The sequence below is a fragment of the Cydia fagiglandana genome, chromosome 1, assembly GCF_963556715.1.
Source record: "Cydia fagiglandana chromosome 1, ilCydFagi1.1, whole genome shotgun sequence".
NCBI lineage: Eukaryota > Metazoa > Arthropoda > Insecta > Lepidoptera > Tortricidae > Cydia > Cydia fagiglandana.
In genome coordinates this window covers 30,586,023-30,610,975 of record NC_085932.1, presented here as the reverse complement: position 1 = coordinate 30,610,975, position 24,953 = coordinate 30,586,023, and the positions used below count along the sequence as shown (strand labels likewise).

Here is a 24,953-nt window from a genome sequence, read left to right as displayed (position 1 = left end):
CAGTTCTTTCGGTCGCCTACGTAACCGGAGTTTGACAATGTTTGCAATTTAATTTATTTCTACCATGGTCCCACCGCACTACATGTGTTTCTTTTCCAAAACATTTCCTTCACAACTTAAATAGACGGAGCCCCGCTTCGCGGGGCTCCTATTTCTGGGCGGTTTGCCCTTCGGGCATCTGAAGTTACCTAACGAACCTAACCTAATTACCTACCTACGCTTTTTTCCCCAAAGTGTAATGTTTTCACGGACGTCTCACTTAATCAACAGGTAGGTAGGTTAGGTTCGTTAGGTAGCTTCAGATGCCCGAAGGGCAAACCGCTCAGAAATAGGAGCCCCACGGTCTAGTTAAGTTGCGAAGGAAATTTTTTTTTGAAAAGAAACAGTCCGACAAGCTCCAGATTTGATGGACACCCCAGCGTTTGTCAGGCAGCGCCACGAGTGTTAAAAATGGGAACTAAAAACTGTCAAAGCGGCGGCTAATGACTCGCTGTATTACATTACGGCTAGCCGTGTTGAAGAACGTATGGCGCCGAATACATTCCGGCGGATTCTCATTCAGCCGCATTCAATACGGCTAATCGTTAAACCGCCGCATTTCAAAACGCCCCTGTTTTTGAAAACGGCTAGCCGTAATGTAATACGGCGGATTATACGATCCGACTGCGACATGTATATCACAAGCCTACCTCCCTCGGAAGCTCAAGTGAATGTGAATAACCGTCATAAGCTCTCCATCGATTCGCTGACGGGAATATTCAGATTAGATCCAGTCAGAGTAGGCGCTTTGGTCGGAATTTAGATTGAGCCGATTTTAATAGAGCAGTAAAGTCTAAGAAATAAAACCGGGCAAGTGCGAGTCGGACTCGCGCACGAAGGGTTCCGTACCATAATGCAAAGAACGGAAAAAAAAACGGTCACCCATCCAAGTACTGACCCCGCCCGACGTTGCTTAACTACGGTCAAAAATCACGTTTGTTGTATGGGAGCCCCACTTAAATCTTTATTTTATTCTGTTTTTAGTATTTGTTGTTATAGCGGCAACAGAAATACATCATCTGTGAAAATTTCAACTGTCTAGCTATCACGGTTCGTGAGATACAGCCTGGTGACGGACGGACGGACGGACAGCAGATTCTTAGTAATAGGGTTCCGTTTTACCCTTTGGGTACGGAACCCTAAAAAACATGCCCTTTAGTTAGTTAGAAATTCAAAATAGATGGCGCTGTACTGCGTCGTATATTTAGCGGTGAACTTTTGACAATCAGAGTTACCGAGAAACGTATGGAGCTGAACAGCGCCATCTCGTTTACCTGTCAAATTCGAAGCACGAAATTGTCTTAGATTTTATAGTGTCTAGCTTTCAAATAGAGCTCGACGGCTAATCCTATTGTCTATTGTTAAGTAAAACCGCACGTGCTAATAACCTGCAAAAAAGGGTCTTCATTATTCTATTTGGCACCTGAGCGTGGACTAGTCCAACGCTCAAAAAACCAGTGTAGGTGCGCTCTCCGATAACGCGCCTTTGTTACGCATCTCGATGACACATTTTAGACTGGTTCTGTAGCGTTCGACTCGCCGGCACTCAGTAACCGAAATACGTATTTTTTATATGCAGGTGGTTGTGGCACGTGGCACGAGCGGTTTTACTGAATAGGATTAGCCGTCGAGCTCTATTTGAAAGCTACACACTATACACATCTTACTCGATCAATGTATCTTTTGGTAGAATGAACATTGTACTTATGAAATATATGGTACCTATATGTGAAGTCTACATCAGACTGTACAATATACCTACAATACAATAACACATCTCAATACACGGTAATTCAAACAGAGGAAGATAACAGAGTCTTATAATTAAAAAGGTATCTTGAGGGGGTCTTGACTGGGGGCCCGATTCGGATTATGAAATAGACATCTATTAGACATCTTTTAGACATCACCATCAATATACGATAACGATATGTTTAAGATCTAACCTGTCAAATTTGACATTTGCGCGATTCTGGAGATACTATTGAACGATTTCCACAGGATATGACTTAGAGATCTAATTCACATCTAATAGATATCTTACTCTATCTAACGTAAAAGTGACATTGGTTGCCCGAATTGCGCTGCAAAAGAGAACTAGTTGATATCTAAACTATAACGTATCTAGAATGGATCTAGTACGTGTTATCTCTTGTGAATATCTTGAAGTTCGAATACGGCAGCGGAGAAGTATTGTATTTATTTACTCTTTCAAACGCTAGGCGTCGTAAGTTGTCGTGCCAATATTTATTGTAATGTTATGGTGTACGTACGCAGATAAATTATGCTCTAGTTTTGCTAGCTTGCACCAATGAATAAGGCTATCAAGTCCATTGTAGACGCTTGAGTGGGGCACAAGTCTTACAGTGAAGATAACTAACTAACGTTACTTATTATTGTAAGTAATTATATCAGACAGCAAATGTTAACTTTTTGCACCATCCAACAAAATGTATTTAGGTAAGAGCCAAACTGAACGATTTAAGGTATTCGGAAACAGTCATTTATAGAAAACCCCCAATTAACAAACATCTGACACGACTCGACCCAGATACATCTTTATAAACCACTCATTTAATAACCCACCCGGGTATTGTCTTACCAAAAGGTATTTTCCATAAACTCAACTCGTACAACCTAATTCACTTTACCCACCGACGCGCATTTTTCATACCTTTAAAAACGCGAAACAATTTCCCCTGGCAATAGAGCCGCACGTTTTATGCCATTTACTAATTTTCTGCCGCTAACGCCAGCAGGCCAATTCGAACGTACACTGATATCAGAATTATATTTAAATCAAAAATTATTTAGTTATCGTGCGTCTCACCCGCGCCAATACATATAAGAACAAGTACGAGCGAAAATGCATGATAGCTGAATGACATCAGTTAGATGTCATTCTGATATCAGTGTACGTTGGAATTGGCCCGTAGGTACCTGCGTCGAATAGGCGGCCATTTTTGTTCTGCGACACATGAGTTATACGCCATTTAGATTTTTTATTTACATACATTGTTGTGTGTTGTTAACAGTTTCTTTAGTAAAACAAGTCGTTCGTTCGAGTAATGTGTGTAGAGATGGGCAAGTGTTTTGCGTGCATTATTTTCTTTTAGACATTTACATTCGATCTACAATTCGTTACGCTCTTCGATTTTTACTCGCTTTATCGCCGCTGGTTGGCCAGCTAGCTTAGGATTGGCCTAAGATAGTCGTCTAAATACGTCTGGCATTGCATATCACAATACACAATAAAAGTGCAACCATCACGAACTGCTGCAAAAGTTTCACTACATACATAATTATAAAGTTTCACTTCATTTATTTTGTGTTATTAACATTTTGTCTGTAGGTATATGATAATGATCCTGACTAAATTTGTAGTATTTGTCTTCAAGAACGATTGCTTCAGCGACTTTTTCTGTTCGTATACAGCACAACCGAGGTTTGCGCCCACGATGTTTGACCGCCACACATATAGGTAACTACATGAAAGATTAATATCGTTAAATTAGCCTACGTGCAAACTAGCATAAAACGACCAACGAACGTGCAAAACGTCGTGCACAAACGTTGATCCGGTTGTCGGTATTCCCCGGCTGATTGTGGCGGAAGCAATCCAATTACTCTCCGTGAGTTTATCGCGTGTAGAGCACGGCGTGCCACAACGTGCCCGTTGTAAACAACGTTAAATATACACTTTACATTTATTTATGTGGCCTAGAGGATGTTTTACTGACGAGGGAAATCACTCATGCGGAAAGTAAAAGGATTTTTACTATTAGTGAGAGAGATCGAACGCTTGACGTTGACGTGAGAACATATTATGATGGATCCACATGTTAATAGTAAGTACTTAAGTAGTTAATGTGGGGTGATTTTGAAAATAATAAATATCACCTAAACTAGAAGCATTTTCTGCTATAGGAACATAGTATGATGCGTTGGTAAGCGTTGCAATAACGTAACTCGGAATAGTTGCCAAAATATGAAGTGCTTCTGGTATACAAGATATTAGTGATTTTCCAAAAGTAGTTCAGTATATTCTTATTCACTCCTCAGAGTACTGTCAGACATAACAAAATCACACGGTATATTAACAGATAATAATAGGAATAATATGGACATGGTAATAAATATATCTGCACTATCTACTAACTATCTCTGCAGAAAAACGTACATGTTACGAACAGTCAGTTAAGAATATAAAACTTTATAAACAAAGAGAAGAAGAAAAACTGAATAAGGTTTAACTGGTACACGGTCAACATTTTTACATGAACTACTTGCGTGCCCATTACTAAAATAACCTGTTTCACAATTCCTAGTTGATCAGATATATCTGATGGCGACTGTACAAAACTGATACCTACAGATTAATGTCGAATTGACTAATACTCTGACAAGATTTTGTTTGACCTTCGCCATGTTGCAAATTTTGAGTGGTTTTAATTTATTTTACAGGCAAGGAGACTCGTGGACTATTTTACAGCCGTTGAAAGTCATCGAAATGTCACCGATATAAACAAGAAGAAAAGATTACGCAATTATAAACAATTTTACCACAAAAATGAAAAAAAGACTGTCAAAATTGCAACAATTAGGGATGCTGTTGACGCAGACGAAGTCGCTGGCAGCGGCTAGTTCACTAATAATAGTTAACAAAAAGTCTCATATAGACGTCACCGCCGCCGCCTGAGAATTACGTAACGCTATTGATCGGGGCACCGCGCACGCGCGCAGCCGAGCCGACCAATGGGAGGGCGGGATTTAATTTTAATATGATGGCCGTGGCGCATCCTCGCTTCTGATTTGTCAGCTCGTTATGTGTTACGGGTAACTTTTGTGCGTAAGTTGGATCGTTTGAAAGTGTGTTAGGGAATTTTTGGGCAAGTTTCGTTATGGTGCGTGACGATTTAGCAGAGTGGCGAATGAGTAGATAGTCCGGTGGCCGACTGCATGAAACCTTACCTGATAACAAGTAACCGTCAAAAATATTTTTTGATACACACTTTTATTGCCGACTGTACTTTTTCTTCTTCGCATGTCTATAAGTACTTCTCGAGACCTTTCAAATGAGCCTAAACTCAATGTGTTTATGTGTTTCCATCGAAGAGTTCCTTTGGCTACCTTCCGACTGCATCATCAGATCAGCTCCATGTTAGCGTATTATTGCATTGTCATCGGAAATATGGAAGTATGCGAAATTTCAGCTCAATCAGACACCCGGAAGTGGTTCAAATTTAAGTTACAAGATTTAAAGCACCATATATACAAAGAGATATACGCAGTGAAGCTAAATAAAAGTGTGTAATGTAAAAAGAAAATACCTACTCCTAATAAGAGTAGCTGACTTTTAGTAGCTTCAACTGCTCTTGGTCCACCGCGGCTTAACTTGGCAAATTTTGCGCAAATGACAAGAAAGTGGTGTACAAAAATTATTAAAAAAAACTCATCGAAAAGAAGAATTAAACTTGTATGGTAAGATGGCTCTGATTTGCTGCCTTTAAAAACCAGTAAAAAAATAAATAACGGGTTGCACTCCGGGAGTGCCGGCAGAAGTGAAAACTCAATGAAATTGTAACAGTTTTTCGATCAAGTCACGTGTCCGTTTTACGTCTTACGAATCTTACGGTCACGTGACCTGTCGCGAGTTTAACATTTTTTCCCCATCACAAAAAGTGCACAGCGCCGCTAAAGAAGTTTTCACTTCAAAAAGTGGTACAAAAGGTAGTTTTCTCTCTAGTGCCGGACTGTTCTTACCTTCTTTCTCAACTAAAGCTTTGAAATTTCCAAACAACGAGAGCGTTTCGAGTAGGTACGTCTAAACTTAATGAAGATTCCCGGCAAAGGCCATATTAAGAAAAAAGCTTAACAAACTTTAAATTAGCTACATGCTTGAGCTCGCTTTCGCTTACTCGTTTAATTTTCTTTTAATATCATTTGTGTCGGAAACACAATATCATCCAAAATGTAATTACATGTGGCGAAGCAAAGACCAGCCGACATTAGATGTATTTATTACCACGCCCATATTATTCCACTCATCCGATCATCTGAGAAAGCTTGTCATCGTATATCGAGCATCGGCGTTTATTGCTTCGTCGAGACGATACGCGTTAATATCGGAAAACCGATATACGCTTCACGATGAAGAATCGCTAAATAAATTGTTACCATTTATCGTTATAACTGACGCAAGCGGCGTTTATTATGAAGCGGTAATACGTAGGGTATTAATATAGGGTACATCGCCAATTATTAGCCAGTTTTCAATTACTGGCCACCTATACTAAAATGAATTCTGTGTATAGGTGAATAGAACTCATTTTTGTAAGAGGCGGCCAGTTATTGAACGAGTGGGTTGTGGATAAATTTCAGTTACTGGCCATTTTCCTTATACTGAAAATGAGTTTTATTTATCTGTAAATAGAATTCATTTTTGGAATAGGTGGCCAGTAATTGAAAACTGGCTAATAATTGGATTTTCGTACCTTATATACTAAAATGAACTTTGTTCACCTATAAATAGAAATCAAATTAAGTGGCCAGTAATTGGGGGGTGGCTAGTAATTGGCGATGTACCCTACTGTGTATAAACGATAACAGCACAGTTAATTGACCATTTGCAGTAAGGTGCATTGGGGTAACTGAGAAAGCCGTGTATTAACTTTTGAAATCGCTAATATCTACTAGACCAGAAGCATCACATACCTTTGGAACACTTAACAGCCGTATTCGAACAATGAGATGCGTCAAATACTAGATATTGGAACGATATGGATCGGATAAGTCAGTGTCAAACAAGTGTCAAAAGAAGTTTGAAGAACGCTTGACATATCTCATTGTTCGAATGCGGCTGTAAGTTGCCGCAACGCTTACCAAAGCATCTTGCTTACTGTTGCTATACTAGAAAGGGTACCACAGAGCATCCTACGGCGTGAAAGTAAATATGCCTTTTCTTTTAGTATTTCTCTCCTTAAATTTCAGAATTAAATTATACACAAAACTTGGAATTCTCCAACGTTTTAATAATGTAATGTTTCAAACTTCAATGTCCTATCAACGGTCTAGGCTATGCATTGTATTGTATGTCATTATATACGTCATTATTATATTTACATATAAGTATAGACATACAAAGATTTCTAATTTCGATTAAATTGAGAAAGCAATTCTGCAGATTTATAACTGCGCTAAAACTTTACGATTATGACACCATTACCCGTACTTTAATAGGCTAAAAGAGATTAACTAGGAGCGGTATAAACGAGACATATGACCTTTTTAGCATTTCGTGCGTCTGTGTCTTAGCCTCGTAGGTTATAAAAAACCGGTTAAAATCGGTTAAGTGCTTTACCGACACTTGACGATAAGCCTTTTGACCTTTGCGTAGATAGCACTAAAAAGGATAATGCGCTGATATTAACACATTGATTGCCACTAAGTGGGTTACGCTAGTAGTGCGTCGCCACGTTTTCGCCGTATGGAGCGCGTAGTCGCTACGACCAGTGTACCCGACTGTCGGGTTCATGGCCTTAAATGTGTTAAGACGAAAGGGGAGGGCCGTGTCTCCATACAAAGGTAGGTAGTCCCCATTTTCCTCTCTGCTCTGGATATTGACATTATGAATAAATAATTTAACATAATTGGATGTTTACACAGCTATGCCCATACGTTTGACTCATTTCGATTTTTTTATTGTGGTAAAAATTAGGAGCAATAAACCGATTTTAACAAATTTTTAAATGCTCCTAACTCATATTTTATAATAATTCATCATTATCATTAACTTAAAGAGTTAGTCTCTAGTAGAGTATCTTCCAGCTTTCCCTATCTTGCGCCAGCTCTTTGACTTTTTGTTATAATACAAAATTCGAAAAAATACAAACTTAGGAGCATAGCTATGGTTGATAATGTTGATATACATTAACCAATTATGTCGAAATATTTTCAATAATGGTAATAACACTAATAACCAGAGAGGAAACTGACTACGTTTGTATGAACCGAGAGATGGATGAATAATATTAATTGAATATGGCAATGGATTGACAGGTGTGGAGAAATGGGGAGGAAGCATAATTTCAAAACAGAAAGTGCATGAAAAAAACAAGTCACTCAGTTATTGTCGGCGGCACGCGGCGAGGCCTTACATATAAAGGGGCCCACTGATTAACAGTCCGCTAGATGGTATCTGCCTGTCAGTTGTTCGGAACTGTCAACTTTTTGTTCTAACTGACAGGCCGATTCCGTCCAGCGGACTGTTAATCAGTGGGCCCCTTAAAACGCTCACGCCCCGCCCTGAAAACGCGCCTGTGTGACGGAACCTTTAATGTAAAATAACCTTTGTATAAAGCCAGAAACACACAAACCGCGACCAAACTCTTGGACGGTAAGCCGCAGCTTCACGGCCTCGCCGCGTGTCGCCGACAATTTAATCTTGTTAGGGTTGGCTCTACATCAAATACAATTTAAATAATATATAAATATTACAGGAAATTCTTACACAAATCGACCTAGCCCCACAGTAAGCTCTCAATAAGGCTTGTGTTGTGAGAACAAGGCTTCAGAAATATTTTTGTACATGGTTAAGCCATATTACAGTCTTTAATAAATTATATATTATTTTATCTGACAAAAACGACCCTTTAGCTTTCGCTGTAAACGAGAACTAAATAATGTAGAACGTGTGTAATCGCTTATATTGCATCCTTGCAGGCTTACTTGCAGGCTTAACAACATTACCCTCCCTCCTTCGCCAGTCGGTTAATGAATAGTTACAGTTGGATCAGTTTCATGCATTTTGGTCCAATAGCTATTGAAGTACACCACACAAACGAAGATTCCGAAAAGTATTTCACATCACGAAAAATCTTTTATCACGATTGGAACAATGAATCAAATCAACGTTACATAAATTATCCCGCTTACTTTCAAACTGTCGTATTTCTACTTTTAACTTATTCTGTAGCAGTGTTGGGCGTAATTAATTACTCGTGTAATTTAATTACTAATTTAATTACATGTATTTGAATTACAATGTAATTGAATTACATAAAATTCAATTACATGTAATTAAATTTTCTGTGTAATTTGCAATTGTAATTACATTATTTAGTAATTAAATTACTCAATTACTTTTCATTTACTTTTTTAATAATATGCAAATATGAACAAATTTACTTGGAGTAATTATAAAGAAAAACTTTTATGAATTCCATTATACGCTGGATAACGTTATAACATATTTTTTGTCCCTGGAATCATACCTTTACAGGGTACTATGTGACAAACCACGTTGAATATGGCGGTCGGCGCTTACGTCGCGTAGCACCGCAATAGTATTGGGGCGCCGCTAATAATGACGTAAGCGCCAACCTAAGGTGCCTTTCGGGTTGGACTGTAGCAAAGCAAAGGGGGGGCTGGGACTTAGAATTTTTTTTGACAAAGTGGTGTCATTATGACACTATTTTTAAATGATTGTAATGTGTAGATCACGTCAAAATAAGTATCTTTTACTGAAAAAACTTTTCTCTAAAATAAAAAATGGCTGAGTTAGACGCCTCCAAATATTGATGTTTTTAAAGGGAGCTGGGACTTAGAAAATTTTCATCGCGTGTGGTGTCATTATGACATATATTTTAAATGATTGTAACTTATAGAACACGTCAAAATAAGCTACTTTTACTTGAAAACCTTTTTCTAAAACTTTATTAAGAACTGTTTTAAAACCCCTGTTTTTTTTCATTTTCTCAAAAAAAATTCCAAGTCCCAGAAACGGACTGTATCAAAGGGATACAGTCCGCTATTTTCAATTTTAGAAAATAGTTTTTCAAGTAAAAGTAGCCTATTTTAACGTGTTCTATACGTTACAATCATTTAAAATATATGTCATAATGACACCACTCGCGATGAAAATTTTCTAAGTCCCAGCTCCCTTTAAAAACATCAATCTTTGGAGGCGTCTAACTCAGCCATTTTTTATTTTAGAGAAAAGTTTTTTCAGTAAAAGATGCTTATTTTGACGTGATCTACACATTACAATCATTTAAAAATAGTATCATAATGACACCACCTAATCAGAAAAAAATTCTAAGTCCCACCCCTCCCTTTGCTACAGTCCAACCAAATCAACCAAAGTTAACATTGACAATGTTGCTTAGTCAAATTTAAAACCATTCAAAATGTTCATCTGATTTTGAAAATAAAGATGATCAAAAACTTGCATTCTGTAAAAGTAATTGTAATTCAAAAAAGTAATAAAATTACAAATTTTAATTACAAAATGTAATTAATAATTTAATTACTAATTACATTTTGCAATTGTAATTAGTAATTAAAATTTTAATTACTTTCCACATGTAATGGAAATTATTTGTTGGAATTACATTTTGTAATTGCAATTGTTAATTAGTAATTCAATTACTTTTTGCCCAACACTCTGTAGTTACAAGAAACTTTGTTACTAGCGACTTAAAGTCTTATTTCGAACAAGAGAGACAAAGGAACGAAAAAGAAATAAAGAATAACCTTTACGAAACGAGAAAAGTTTCCACGATTATAATACCTTCATGAATATTTAACATTTTGTTAACAGATTTGTACAGACGAATAAGTTTGAAGGTCAGAGGCTTTTCCGATTATATTGGCTTTCTTTGGTAGGGAATCTGAACCACAATTAATTCAAAAAGCGTACCTACAATTTTAATAAAAAACCGGGCAAGTGCGAGTCGGACTCGCGCACGAAGGGTTCCGTACCATAATGCAAAAAAAAAAAAAAAACAAAAAAAAGCAAAAAGAAAACGGTCACCCATCCAAGTACTGACCCCTCCCGACGTTGCTTAACTTTGGTCAAAAATCACGTTTGTTGTATGGGAGCCCCATTTAAATCTTTATTTTATTCTGTTTTTTGTATTTGTTGTTATAGCGGCAACAGAAATACATCATCTGTGAAAATTTCAACTGTCTAGCTATCACGGTTCGTGAGATACAGCCTGGTGACAGACGGACGGACGGACAGCGAAGTCTTAGTAATAGGGTCCCGTTTTACCCTTTGGGTACGGAACCCTAAAAAGCGAGAGACCGCGACATACGAGTATTCAATCAAAACGAGTCACTCACGTAGGTATTTTCACACATTCACTCTGCCCGATTCGAACTTTAAGATACGTCAATTAATAGATCTAGAAACGACATGGATTAGATGTGTCAGTGTCAAAAGTGACGTATTTGTTTGAAGAAGGTTCCGTAAGGTCGAAATATCAAATCTAGTTAAATTTCACTTAATAATCAACACAAGAAGACTTCATACTGTGACACGGCACTTTGCATGTGTAATTCAGTTTAACGTTTTTAGGATTGTCTCGAATATAATATAGTTTTGTTTCATGGCAAGAAAGTCATTGATGTAGCAACAAAACGAATGACAGCCATTTGGCCAATTAGAAACTAATTAAATCGGATAGTGTTGCTACTTCAAATAAATCCTAAAATTATGGAATAATATTAATTAAATATTTAAATCAAATTGTAATTTATAAATACAAAATAGGTTGAAATAAGTTTAAATAATTAAATATGATTTGTTTCTATATGTTATACTTACATATAAAATTATTCCATAAATTTCATTAGTTACTGTTATTTTAATTGTGTCATCCCAGGGATAGTTAGGCTTGAGATCATTTCCTGGTTGGTTTTCGCCCTGGATGGGCATCTTTCATACATAGAACAGTGAAGCGAAATACATCATGCTCTGGTAGCATCGATCAGAGGCTTGGTTATGCAGTAGCCGCTGCATCCATGAGCTAGGGAGCTCATGCAGTTGTTATTTTTGCCACAAACAGTAAGTAGATTATGATAATATATGGATGTCCTCAGATGCAACTCCTTGTTGAATCTTTGTTTGACCATTTCGTTTTGTTTCCAGTCTGCTGGTAAAACAATGTGGTCGGGAGGGAGTATCAGAGCTGTGAGATGAGTCCACTCTAGGAATTTCCAGCTGGTGAGAAACTTAGATCATATAATGTCTCTTAGATTAGCAGAGCACATGCTTCTAGTTATTAATCTTGAAATGTTTCTTTCAGCTGACGGGATTTTTAGTTTTTATGTAACTACAAATGTGAATTCAGTCACATATCAGAGTATGGAAGTCTGTCCATATTCCTAAAACTTCAAGTGTGTCTGGGGAGCGGTTCGCCGTGAGGTTTTCGCTCTTCTGCTGGATGGAGGAGACGTCACCTTCAAACTGAGACCTTAGTCCTTCGGTGGCGCTCTGCAGTATCGGGTCAGATTCCTGCTGCTGCAAAATCGGCTCCGGCACAGCGGAGGATGATACGTCGGGCTTGAACCGGTGGAACATTTGTTATGAGGTTGGTGTACGCTTTCCTACCATCCTAGAAGCAATTTTCCAAATTTAGAGTTGAAGAATTTAGTAGAATCATATGTGATGGCAAATGATAATTTAGGGACTAACAAATTTAGATAGGTCTGCTTGTAAATCATTTTAGAACCATTTCTGGCACGACCCAGCTCTATCGCCTGGCATATATTAATATAAGGTGCTTATGCTAGCTTGATGATTTACATGTAGAAATACTGCCGTGTTTCAAATTAGTAATAAATGATGTGTCACAAAAACTAACGTTTCATTGAATATCCTTTACTGCCCTGAATAGCTGATGGAAATAAGTTTAGCACCTGTTTGAGCTTTTGGTAAGTTTCAGTGTTTAGTTAATTTAGTAACTTTAATTGTCCGTGAGTTTCCTCAGGGTGAAGCCCACAGCCGGGCTAGGAATATTTACGTGACAATTTGGCGCCCATTACATTCCGTCTTAAAGCTTTATTTCCATCATAATTCAGTTTGTATCACTGCCATCACATATAGATGAGAAAAGTTTTGTAATACTTACGGTTGAGTATTATTTTTGAGCTTGTGCTTTGGCTTTGCACACTTTGATACCATCCAGGTTAAGCTTTAGCTGTTTTACAGTCAGTTTTTTTCCAACTTGATGCACGAAATTCAGATTATCTTGTGAAATCCGTAAATTAAACGCTTTGATTTTCAGTTAGTAAAATTTGTGCTGACATTTTGTCAGGAAGTTGAAAGTGTCAAACTTTTAGTACATTTTGCTACTTTTTATGCTTGTGAGCTAGTCTCTAAAGATTGAGACCTAATATATTTTGCATTTTTGAGGATTTAAAAGCATTTTTTAATTTTGTTGTATAACTTGGTTAGTTATAGACAAATGTTTTGGGCAAAGCTTTATAAGTACGGCAATTGAGTTGTATGTCATTTTGTTAAGGTCAAGTTCGAAAGCTTTTAAGCTAGTACAGAAACTGTTAAGAAATTTGAGAAGTATTGTTCAAGTGTAAAATTTTAACTCAAAATACCTTTTAGTTTACATTAGATATTTAGCCACAGATGGAAAGCTTAAGTTACAATCCAGTGTTATTTTTCGGCTTTAAGAACGTATGAAATTGTTTTTGGTAAATTGTATGAACATATACAGTGTATACACACTTGATTTTGAACGTTTTTTCTAGAAAGACTTCAACTTGAAAGCTTGCAATTAAGACAATTTTGTGTAGTAATTTAATTTAGTTAGTGGTTGGCTTTCAGTGTTATTCATAGCTTTGATGTAATATTGGTTATGTGAAATATGTAAGATACTTACACAGAGCTAAAAAAAAAAAAGGGTTCATAGTAGTAAAAAGCACAATAAATATAGCATTGTTTATTATAAATAGTAATGATACAATAGTGCCACATGAATTTGTAAGTCTTTTGCCATCATATTTAAATATTTTGAGTTAAACTTATTATACAACGGCGGTTTCAGTACACTTTTAATGTTTAATGCCCGTTGAACTTATTTATGAGGTGTAGATCCACACAGAGGTGTCGCTGGCAGTAGTTGGAAGTTTGCAGGAACGGCTGTGAAGTGGCAGTGTTTGGGTCCGACCGCAGCAGTAACCTTTGATAGTCTCCGGCAAGTGACTTCTGTTGTGTTCCTGATTAGAAACGATTTTGATTTGTTGAAGATATACTACTTCTGCGCACTGCCAGTGCCTGTGTTCCCATATTTTTTCATTGATTTCTGAAGTTACAAATTCCTGTAGTCCAGTGTCCAGTTATAGACATAGCTGGATATCTATTGCTTTTATGGTGGTCTGTTGTTCAAATTTAACACAGTTTTATAGTAATCTGTAACAATTTCATTAAAATTAGAGTTGAATATACGTACTAGTTTGGTTATTTTATAAAATACAGGGAACTTTACAGAGATTTTGCGTTCAGTTTAGAGTATGAGAACGAAAGTTGACTCCTTTTCTCATTATTTGGTAGATTACCTGTGTTTATTAGTAGATTTAATTCCATTTCAAGTTCGCATTTTGACAAACTAGATATTGAAGTTCTAAGTATGTATTTGTTCGAAGTTGATCACACTCATATCTAGTTTTCCAATTTGTTGTTTAAGTAGTGGCTGAAGTATAGATAAATCTAGTAATAAATGCGGCGAAAGTTTTTTTTGGTAGGTAAGATAAGGTTAGAATTCGCAAAATATCTCAGTGACATTTAACTTTTTAAAAGCATAGACGATATGCCATAGAGTAAATAAATAAGTTCAACAAAGGGTGCGTTCAGAAACATGATATTTTTAGGGTCCAAACTTAAATCGTAACGGGTCAGCGTTTAATAAACGCTCGTTTTTTGAAGTTATTGATTAACTTGGTTTATCATTACGGGGTGTTTCAAAACATTCCATTTAATGATGTAACGTTACGATAGTGTTTTTTAGCACCAAGTTTAAGTTCAGTGAAAGTTTGTTTTGTATGGTGCTAGTGTGGTGCTAGGTTGGAGTAGTCTTGGTTTTTGGACTTTGAGTTTGGATCGTGGCGTATTAAGGATGTAGACACAAGGTTTTTGGTAGGTTTAGTGGAGGTGGAAGTTTTCTCTGGACGCAAGGTCCCGGTTTTTAGCTTTCACCTTGCCGCCAGAGTAAACGCCCTCGCTTACGCCATAACGTTTCGTTCTACGGTTGTTTCGTTTAGAGTGTTGGATATTGTGGTAAAAATATTCAATCACGACTGTATGTACGGAACGTGGTGAGCAGCAATGTCTGTTTTCACTATTATTTTTTGTTTTGTGTGATGAATGAAAGGGTTCTTGGGACAGTTCTCTAAATGCGTGAAGTATGAAAGGGGCGTTACAATCTAGCTCATTTTTTTAGGTGTTGAGCGATCCTTAATACGGCCAATAGGTTTTTTGAGAAGTTATCGGGTGCTTACCACACCCGAGCGCCGTGTTGGTGCGTTTTGTGTTTTGGGTCGACAGGGGTCCACACCCAGGAGGTTTTGTGAGGTATGGCGGGGCGCGCACTGCATACCGGGGACGTGAGCGTTCTTTTTGTGTACTCCGATGGGTTCTTGCTCTTTTCAGCGTCGACTGGTACTCGCTGGTGGGTACCTTTTTATGTACGTGTTGCCCATAAGTCCAAGCCATAGAGGCGTTGGTGAGGCACACGGTTTTTTTGTGTTCGCGCTGCCGATACAACGAGAAATATTTTGTAGGCGAAGATGCGACACGCGGTATCGCCGTCAATCATGCCTGGCGTGCGATACTGTTTCTGTACTCAACCAAACGGTTGAGATTTTGGGCATGTTGCAACCTCAGAGTTGTGTAAGGTTTTGGTCGGTTTGTTTTGTGATCCGGAGAGTTGGGGGATCGGTTACTCTCACCAACTCGAAGGGCCCAGATGTTTGGTATGGTTTGGTTAGCTTTGTATAATGGAAGAGTTGGCACAGTTAAGATGTGGCCAATTCAACCGTTTGTTGTTGGTTTTTTCGAGGATTGGTATTTTGTTGGTTTGGGTTTTGTTTGGGTTGTCAACCTGAAGGGTTGAGACAGTTATTGGTGTCCTCAATCTGTAGGGTTGCAACATTTTAGGATTAGAATGGAAGTGTCGGAATTACGAATTATATTTTGGATTGTTTTTTTATTTAGCTTCTCAGGTTTATGAAAGTAAACTTGGAAGATGGAATTATTTCGGATTGTTATTTTGCCCGGTCTAGTAGAGATAGGTTTAGGAATGCTGATCATCGGTCCTGGCAGTTGGTTTGGTTTTGCCAGCGCAACTGGGTAAAGTTGTGCTGGTAGAACCAAGGGATGGTTAACTGGTTAGTTGGATATTGCGGTGTGGATTTTTCCGGCAGTGCGGATACCACATTTTTTTTTTGTATTTAGGTTGTGTGGGTTCGAGATAGAAATTAAAAATTTATGGTTTATTGGTTTTGGTATGTGGAGTTGTGTGGTTTACTTTGGCTTTTCGGTTGGATAGGAATCTCGATCCTACGGCAATCACTTCGGTGGTGGTTTTTGTTTCGGGTTCTCCCATACTAAGTATGGTTGAGGTTGTTTTGTTTGTGTTTTTTTTCGTTTCTGTGACACACGATTTAGAATTAGATAGTCGCTGAGGACAGCGAGCGTTTTACCCTTGGTAAAACGCAACAGCGGGGAGAGGGGTATTGTGACACGGCACTTTGCATGTGTAATTCAGTTTAACGTTTTTAGGATTGTCTCGAATATAATATAGTTTTGTTTCATGGCAAGAAAGTCATTGATGTAGCAACAAAACGAATGACAGCCATTTGGCCAATTAGAAACTAATTAAATCGGATAGTGTTGCTACTTCAAATAAATCCTAAAATTATGGAATAATATTAATTAAATATTTAAATCAAATTGTAATTTATAAATACAAAATAGGTTGAAATAAGTTTAAATAATTAAATATGATTTGTTTCTATATGTTATACTTACATATAAAATTATTCCATAAATTTCATTAGTTACTGTTATTTTAATTGTGTCATCCCAGGGATAGTTAGGCTTGAGATCATTTCCTGGTTGGTTTTCGCCCTGGATGGGCATCTTTCATACATAGAACAGTGAAGCGAAATACATCATGCTCTGGTAGCATCGATCAGAGGCTTGGTTATGCAGTAGCCGCTGCATCCATGAGCTAGGGAGCTCATGCAGTTGTTATTTTTGCCACAAACAGTAAGTAGATTATGATAATATATGGATGTCCTCAGATGCAACTCCTTGTTGAATCTTTGTTTGACCATTTCGTTTTGTTTCCAGTCTGCTGGTAAAACAATGTGGTCGGGAGGGAGTATCAGAGCTGTGAGATGAGTCCACTCTAGGAATTTCCAGCTGGTGAGAAACTTAGATCATATAATGTCTCTTAGATTAGCAGAGCACATGCTTCTAGTTATTAATCTTGAAATGTTTCTTTCAGCTGACGGGATTTTTAGTTTTTATGTAACTACAAATGTGAATTCAGTCACATATCAGAGTATGGAAGTCTGTCCATATTCCTAAAACTTCAAGTGTGTCTGGGGAGCGGTTCGCCGTGAGGTTTTCGCTCTTCTGCTGGATGGAGGAGACGTCACCTTCAAACTGAGACCTTAGTCCTTCGGTGGCGCTCTGCAGTATCGGGTCAGATTCCTGCTGCTGCAAAATCGGCTCCGGCACAGCGGAGGATGATACGTCGGGCTTGAACCGGTGGAACATTTGTTATGAGGTTGGTGTACGCTTTCCTACCATCCTAGAAGCAATTTTCCAAATTTAGAGTTGAAGAATTTAGTAGAATCATATGTGATGGCAAATGATAATTTAGGGACTAACAAATTTAGATAGGTCTGCTTGTAAATCATTTTAGAACCATTTCTGGCACGACCCAGCTCTATCGCCTGGCATATATTAATATAAGGTGCTTATGCTAGCTTGATGATTTACATGTAGAAATACTGCCGTGTTTCAAATTAGTAATAAATGATGTGTCACAAAAACTAACGTTTCATTGAATATCCTTTACTGCCCTGAATAGCTGATGGAAATAAGTTTAGCACCTGTTTGAGCTTTTGGTAAGTTTCAGTGTTTAGTTAATTTAGTAACTTTAATTGTCCGTGAGTTTCCTCAGGGTGAAGCCCACAGCCGGGCTAGGAATATTTACGTGACAATACCTACATGCACATGGTAGTAACCTAGAGTATATTTGCCTAACTAAACATCCGGCTCGAAGGACCAACAGTGCAAACAATTTACACAGCCAAGTTTAACTTAACACCTGAGTAAACACGTCGAAAATTAAATTTTAATGAAAACCAGCACCTCCACCAAGACTAGCTAAGGATATTATATGTACAAACAGCAATATACACCTTATGCTTCGTGTAATAAGGTTTACAAACAGTCAGTTAACAGTATGGGCGACGGTACGCACAGGGTGTGGTCAAATACAGGCGAAAAAAAAACACGGGCCTGTTCCTAATTCCCTCCACACACTATCTAAAGAACTGTGTGTGTTTAGATAGTGTGTGGAGGGAATTAGGAACAGGCCCGTGTTTTTTTTTCGCCTGTATTTGACAATTTTCATTACGTTAACGAGAAGTGACATAATTAAATTAATCACCAAGATTTTTTTTATTCAATCCCTAGGGTTGAATGTAAGGAGGGTTGAAAGTTTTAGACGACTTTTACGCGTAACAAATTGCGTGCGAAGGCTAATTTGTGTGGTATTTTAATATCATAATTATATACATTTTCTTTTAAGTACATTCTGTAATAGTCTCACATTGTTAGTAATAGCAATTTAAAAACAAAGTTATACCTCAATCTCTAGAACTAGATTAATAATTAAATTGAATCCAGTAACTGTAATGCCATACGATAAATTAAATACTAAACAAAAGCTATTTACAGAAGCTTGACAATAATATGTAGTATAACGACAAAATAAACTGCAAAAAATAAACAACAACGACTTGAAGACATAGAAACGTTGTGACGAATAAAAAGTCACGACCGTTTGAGAACTCGACTCAAGTAACTCTTGTTTGTCGGTCGTCAACAGTATTGTATTAATTCTCTGACTTTGACAAAGACTGTGAAAAGCTCTCTAAGTTCTTCTTCCTTGTCGTCACCTAATGGCCGAGGGACGTGACGATTGTGGACACGTTCACCAGTGATCTCCAAGTCGCTCTGTCCTGAGCCCAGTGCATGCTAGTCAGCAATGTGGCGTTTGTCACTGACGTTATTCAGTCCGCCCAACGTGTGGCCATACGTCCTTCCCTACGCTTCCTTGCCATGGGGCCAGTAATTATGAGATATTTTCTTGTAAAATAACACAGGAAAGTAAAAACGATAGGCCAAACGGCCTATCGTTTATTTAATACTAAAATATAATAATATTGAAATACGAAATGAAAACTTCAAGAGTAGTAGCGACACAAGAATGAATATGTAACCAAACATATGGAAGAAATTTTTGGACAAATTACTACATAAATGGAAGGAAAAAAAACGCAACGATATAAAAACGAAAGTTAAAAGGCACAATTCACATAGTGGAGGGAAAACCACAATATGCTCAGAAACAACGGAAGAAATACATATAAACGACAAAAACAACATGCGAGCATAATTCGAATTTATATGAAAATCTCTAACGTATAACTTAATTACTGCCCCAGTTTGACCTCGTCTATAACTTGGAAAAGAACTTGGAAACAAACGGAATTTACTTTTAGAACGACATCCAAACAGTCATACGGAAGGAATTTCGCTGGGTGAACTCTAGCACCCTAGATATAAAGTATATAATTACTCACGCTCACCTACTTAGGACGTTTCTTTAGTAAAGTTGATAAATACGAATTCATATCTTGTGGAAACTTCCGTAATGGGAGAGCTGGATTGTTTCCTTTTTGTGAAAAACTTGATTTAATGGTCCTGATTTCAGGTAATTGATTCTTTGAAAGTTCGTTTAGTAAGTTAGATATTGGAAGGGCCTTTAATCAAATTGCAGAGAAGAAAAGCTAAGAAGTATATACATTCTATTTTATAAATTGTTTCAGAATTGAAAGTACATACCGACACTGACAATCACATCAGCCTTAAGCTTTTCACATTGTTCAGTTAAGAAATCAATTACTAAATAGCCCTCACGATTCAGACGACGATAGCACAAAGAAAATGGCCACGCCCGCTTTCAGAGCTCCCTTTAACACGATTACCACAAAATGTCCTTTCACACTACCTATCCAGCATAAAATATCTTTAAGCCAACCTGACCTTTGTAACCAGTGTAGGAGAAACTGATGGAGTTGTGGGGAGGGTGTTACAATGTGGGAGGGTGGAATGGCCCGAGCAAATGGTATTTTGCCTCAACTTTGTGTTTTAGTACAATGCTAGCGTTGCAAGAGTGCACTACGTCTACGAGTAACAGTGCAGATGGAACTAAAAGTGTAGCAATAGAAGCTGCAATACTATATGTAGGTAATGTTATCATCTCATCATAAATATCTGTGCTGATACCGGTTCCTCAAAAAAAATAAACGTATACTCTACCATTCTAATAACAATAGGAGTAAGTTATTCTATGAAATAATAATAATTACATCGACTTATTATTTAACAAGTTACCTATGTACAACACGTAATGAGGCGACGTACCATAAAATTCGAGGGTAAGAACGTTAACGAGAATATAACTGCGCGTATCATTATGATATTTCCAGTTATAAAATAAATGAACCATTTTCCTTTGTAATAAAACAGTCTGTGTTAGCTCGCGAAGTAAACCTCAGGCAATACCCCAGTTGTTAAATAATACATAGCCTTTATACGTCCCATCTGCCGACGCGACGCAGTCAACATTGAAAAACAAATGATAGAGAAAAAAGCAATATGCTGGCAATCAAGCAATATGTACCGTTTTACTACCGTTGAATGTATTGACTTTTATACCCGTAGGAATTAATAAACTGGCTCTGCAGTCAAAAACCAATTAATGTGGACTTTTATTCCAATTCAAAGAGATTTTATCAGCGCATAGAGTTGTCGTATTTTTTCGCTATACGGTAGTAGCGATGGGTTAGATTAGAATTACTGAAACATTGATTATCTTCCATAAAATAATGTTTCTAAAGGAAAGACTACTAATTAAATGTCTCTAAACAACAACAACAACAATGTAGGTAACATTTCGGTTTTTCTATCGCCTCCATCAGTGCAAATTGTGATCGATAATACGTTCATGCCAATCATGCCTAGTAAAGCTGGCCATACACACTAGGGTATGCCTGGATGCGTAGCCAACGTGCAATCGTTAACGCTCTGTAGCGAACGAAACGCAACTGTCACTGTCGCACTAATGGGGAAGAGTGATAGAGAGAGATGACTCTACTTTTGCCAACAGAAGTTGAACTTTACAGTGTACAGGCAAAACTGCGCAAGTGTACCCTAGTGTGTGTGGCCAGCTTTAGACGTGTGGCTCAAAGTTACTCGTAGCACTGTTAAATTTGCATCAATCTGTTGAATTCTGACATGCTGTGTAAGGCCTCAGTGGACGCTGAAGTTGGGCGTGCAGCGGGGAGGGGCGTGCGGCGTGCAACAAATGCAAACGTATAGGAGCGGCCTTAGTGCACGCTGCTCAAATCACTTGTGAGCCCGACGCCACGCTGCACGCCCCGCTGAACGCTCCGCTCCGAGCGTCCACTCAAGCCTTACACGAAGGCGTCTGTTGTTCAGCAAAAAGCTTGTCACTATGTAGCGCGCTGTTCGCGGCCTCCGACACTCATTAGTGTGCCGAGGGCTCTTTGGGCCTGGGAAACTAAACGCCGCTATTTCTGACACCGCACTACAGAGTTGGGCCTCAATGAACTACAAAAAAACGGAGGCTTCTTTGGCAAAAACCCAGAAATTAAGACAAAATGTGTTATGAGACATATCGTTGAATTTAGAATAGAGATATAAAGATCGCCAAGAATATTCCTATTCTTTTCTTTCATCAACTATAAAAGGGTTTCTTCAGAATAACAGGATATTTTGCCCTAGAAACGCACCCCAATAGCACTACAGCCATCAATAAAAGTTATGTCAACATAAAATCCTCTGACAAGGGACGCATACTACCAGCGACGTCACATCAATCCTCGTGTCAATATAACAATACGAAAATAAACAAGACATTGTTCTTTCCAATCTTACCATTATCATCCGAGTGGAAAAGATCATAAGCGCCTCTTGCGTACGCTGAAGCCTTGTACTCTTCTGTATAGAGTCGAGTACGATAGAGATAATTTATAGAAAGTTCAAATACATTGAGACATTTCAATGTCGTCTACCATTCGATTTATACGAGTAGAAAACTACTTATAGATTGAGCTATAAGTTGAGTACCGCTGACTTGAGACAAATGAAATTCATACGCATTCATGTGATTGATTATGATTTGTGATATGATGACCTTATGTAATTTTTCCATACTTTTATTATTGTTATTTTTTTATGTTATTATTATTTTGTATTTTGAACTTAGGTGTAAGAAATGTAATGACTTAGGCTAGTCCTGTAAAGTTGCATTTTGTTTTTAAATAAATAAATTGAAATTGAAAATTGTGTGTATGCAAAGGTAAAAAGTTCAGTATCGAAAATAGCTACATTTTATTAGATACACAACTACATATCTTACTAACCGTCTCAGTTAAGTAGGCAAGCTGTAAAACTCCATACAGATAAAGGAGATATCTTGTTCCAGAGGTATCTGCAATAAGTAAACTGGTGACTTACCTGAAACAATAAAAAAAAGATTTATAGAAATTGTAGATATCACTAAAATTACAAAAATTAACTAATTCTCTTTCTTTCGTAAATGTTTAATAGGTACCTACTGAAAACATGGGCTCATTCCAGCCGTTTAAAGCAAAAACGTTCTTTAAAATGCAAAAAGGTGACTGAATCATAATATACTAGTACATATACAGGGTGATTTCTGGGTCGTGATCCAGAACCACTTTTTCTGACTCTGTAAATGATCCACATTATCATATGGTAGTATTTGATTAAAAGATAATTACTTGAATTATTCTTATTTTTCAAGTAAAATTAATGTTATACTAAGTAATTATGGTCACCCTATGACTTTTGACATACGCTGTATGGAAAGCGACAAGACGTCACATTGAGTAGGGTCACCAAATTGTATGCAAAAAAGTTTTTCCTACTTGTCATCTAGAAAATAATCATCATTATTGGTGATAAACAATAATTAACAACATCATTAGGCTCATCTTTGGCTTCTGTATGATGTCTGGCTCTCTTGCTCCACGACCCCGAAATCACCCTGTATAGTTAGACGATAAATAACATCTCGTATCTAAATGACGATCAATAAGTATGTCTCATTTAAGTAGGTACAGCTCTTCGTAGAAACGAATATGTGGAATGAAATCAAGTATCGTGATTTATTTATTATATTATACATTGAAGATACGAGTAAGATTGAGCATAAAGCGAAATATAAAAAAAGGTAGGTAAAAGGTCCACGTGTATCTATTCATACTGCGTCTCAAAATCTCACAGAAGGAGGAAACGTAACAGAAAAATGAAAGGGCCACTCAACGCCCGCGGAAGGCCGGGAAGGCAATAATTTACATCCGGTCGAGGCGTGCCTGTCACTTAGGGACGTACAGTGTCACAGGACTGAAAGGAGTGTAAATTTCTTGACAATTTATGTGACATTGTTGTTTTATTAGTGTTTACATAACAAGACATTTTGATACAAGATAAAGTGCAGCAGATGAAATACCTAAACATATAGGTGCTTACTCAGGTTGAGTTAGCTTTTAATTGTCCTTGTCTTAAGGTCAATATGTAGGTAGGTATAAGTGTGGCTGCGGGATAAGAGCGGTTAGCCTTCGCATTGGGGCCCGTTTGGTATAGGGGCTGACATTTCTGAGTTTTTAGGGTTCCGTACCCAAAGGGTAAAACGGGACCCTATTACTAAGACTCTGCTGTCCGTCCGTCCGTCTGTCACCAGGCTGTATCTCACGAACCGTGATAGCCAGGCAGTTGAAATTTTCACAGATGATGTATTTCTGTTGCCGCTATAACAATAAATACTAAAAACAAAATAAAATAAAGATTTAAGTGGGGCTCCCACACAACAAGCGTGATTTTTGACCGAAGTTAAGCAACGTCGGGCGGGGTCAGTACTTGGATGGGTGACCGGTTTTTTTTTGCCTTTTTTTGCATTATGGTAGGTACGGAACCCTTCGTGCGCGAGTCCGACTCGCACTTGCCCGGTTTTTATGTTTTCCGAGCAAAGATCGATCTCTCAGGTAGAGTAACTTTATTGCCAAGATAAACCGAACAGCGATACATCTTAAATCTTACTTTACTATTACAAAAATCTTAACCTAAATTAAACTAAACCTTAAAGTAAGTAAACTAACAAGCACAAGAACTATTCATAAAATACGCCCTGCACCCCTCCGGATGCAAGACCCAGCGGGATCTTCCAGGTACCTACTATAATTGATTTGGAAATTATTAAACATTTATTATCAACTTCATATTAAAAGAAAAAGTTATGGAAAATCCTTAACCAACATATGTTTATAAAATTCCAAAAGTTACTAATCGTGAAAGTTATAATCTGTTTCGATACACTTCGAATCCGATTAGCGATATACTTACACCAGAGTGTGCAGCTAATACGAGCCCCGATGCAAATTATTTCGTCTAGTTCCACGCAATAATTTTGTTTATTTTAATATATTTTACACATGAACATAAAATGACCCAGTAATGGGAACCATAATAGTAATGCTTAATGTAGTTTATTTTGATCATATAATAAAATTGCATGAGACTTTTATTGCTGAAAAAAAGTACTTTTCAAAAATGTTGTCTAAATCATATTGTCCTCTCCTACAGCACTGCTGCATGCAGGGGCTCGAAACAAAATTGTCAGTACATTGGCAGAGCCCTGTTGCTTTCCCTAGTAATAGCCCTTTTCACATATGTTGTAATCCTACCCGTCAATAAAAAAATAAAAAAT

At 37.5% G+C, this 24,953-nt stretch overlaps 1 protein-coding gene and 1 long non-coding RNA gene across 7 annotated transcripts in view; both read right to left on the bottom strand.

Moving 5' to 3' along the window:
* The window catches only part of LOC134669398 (synapse-associated protein of 47 kDa), a 127,547-nt gene that overhangs the window by 81,301 nt on the left and 21,293 nt on the right, over positions 1–24,953 (bottom strand). The gene's annotated exons all lie outside the window — the stretch shown is intronic.
* On the bottom strand, positions 13,767–14,970 carry LOC134669138 (uncharacterized). The gene is made up of 2 exons (XR_010098862.1): positions 14,395–14,970; positions 13,767–14,248 (listed from the first exon to the last, which is right to left on the bottom strand). It is a non-coding gene; the product is annotated as an uncharacterized LOC134669138 (long non-coding RNA).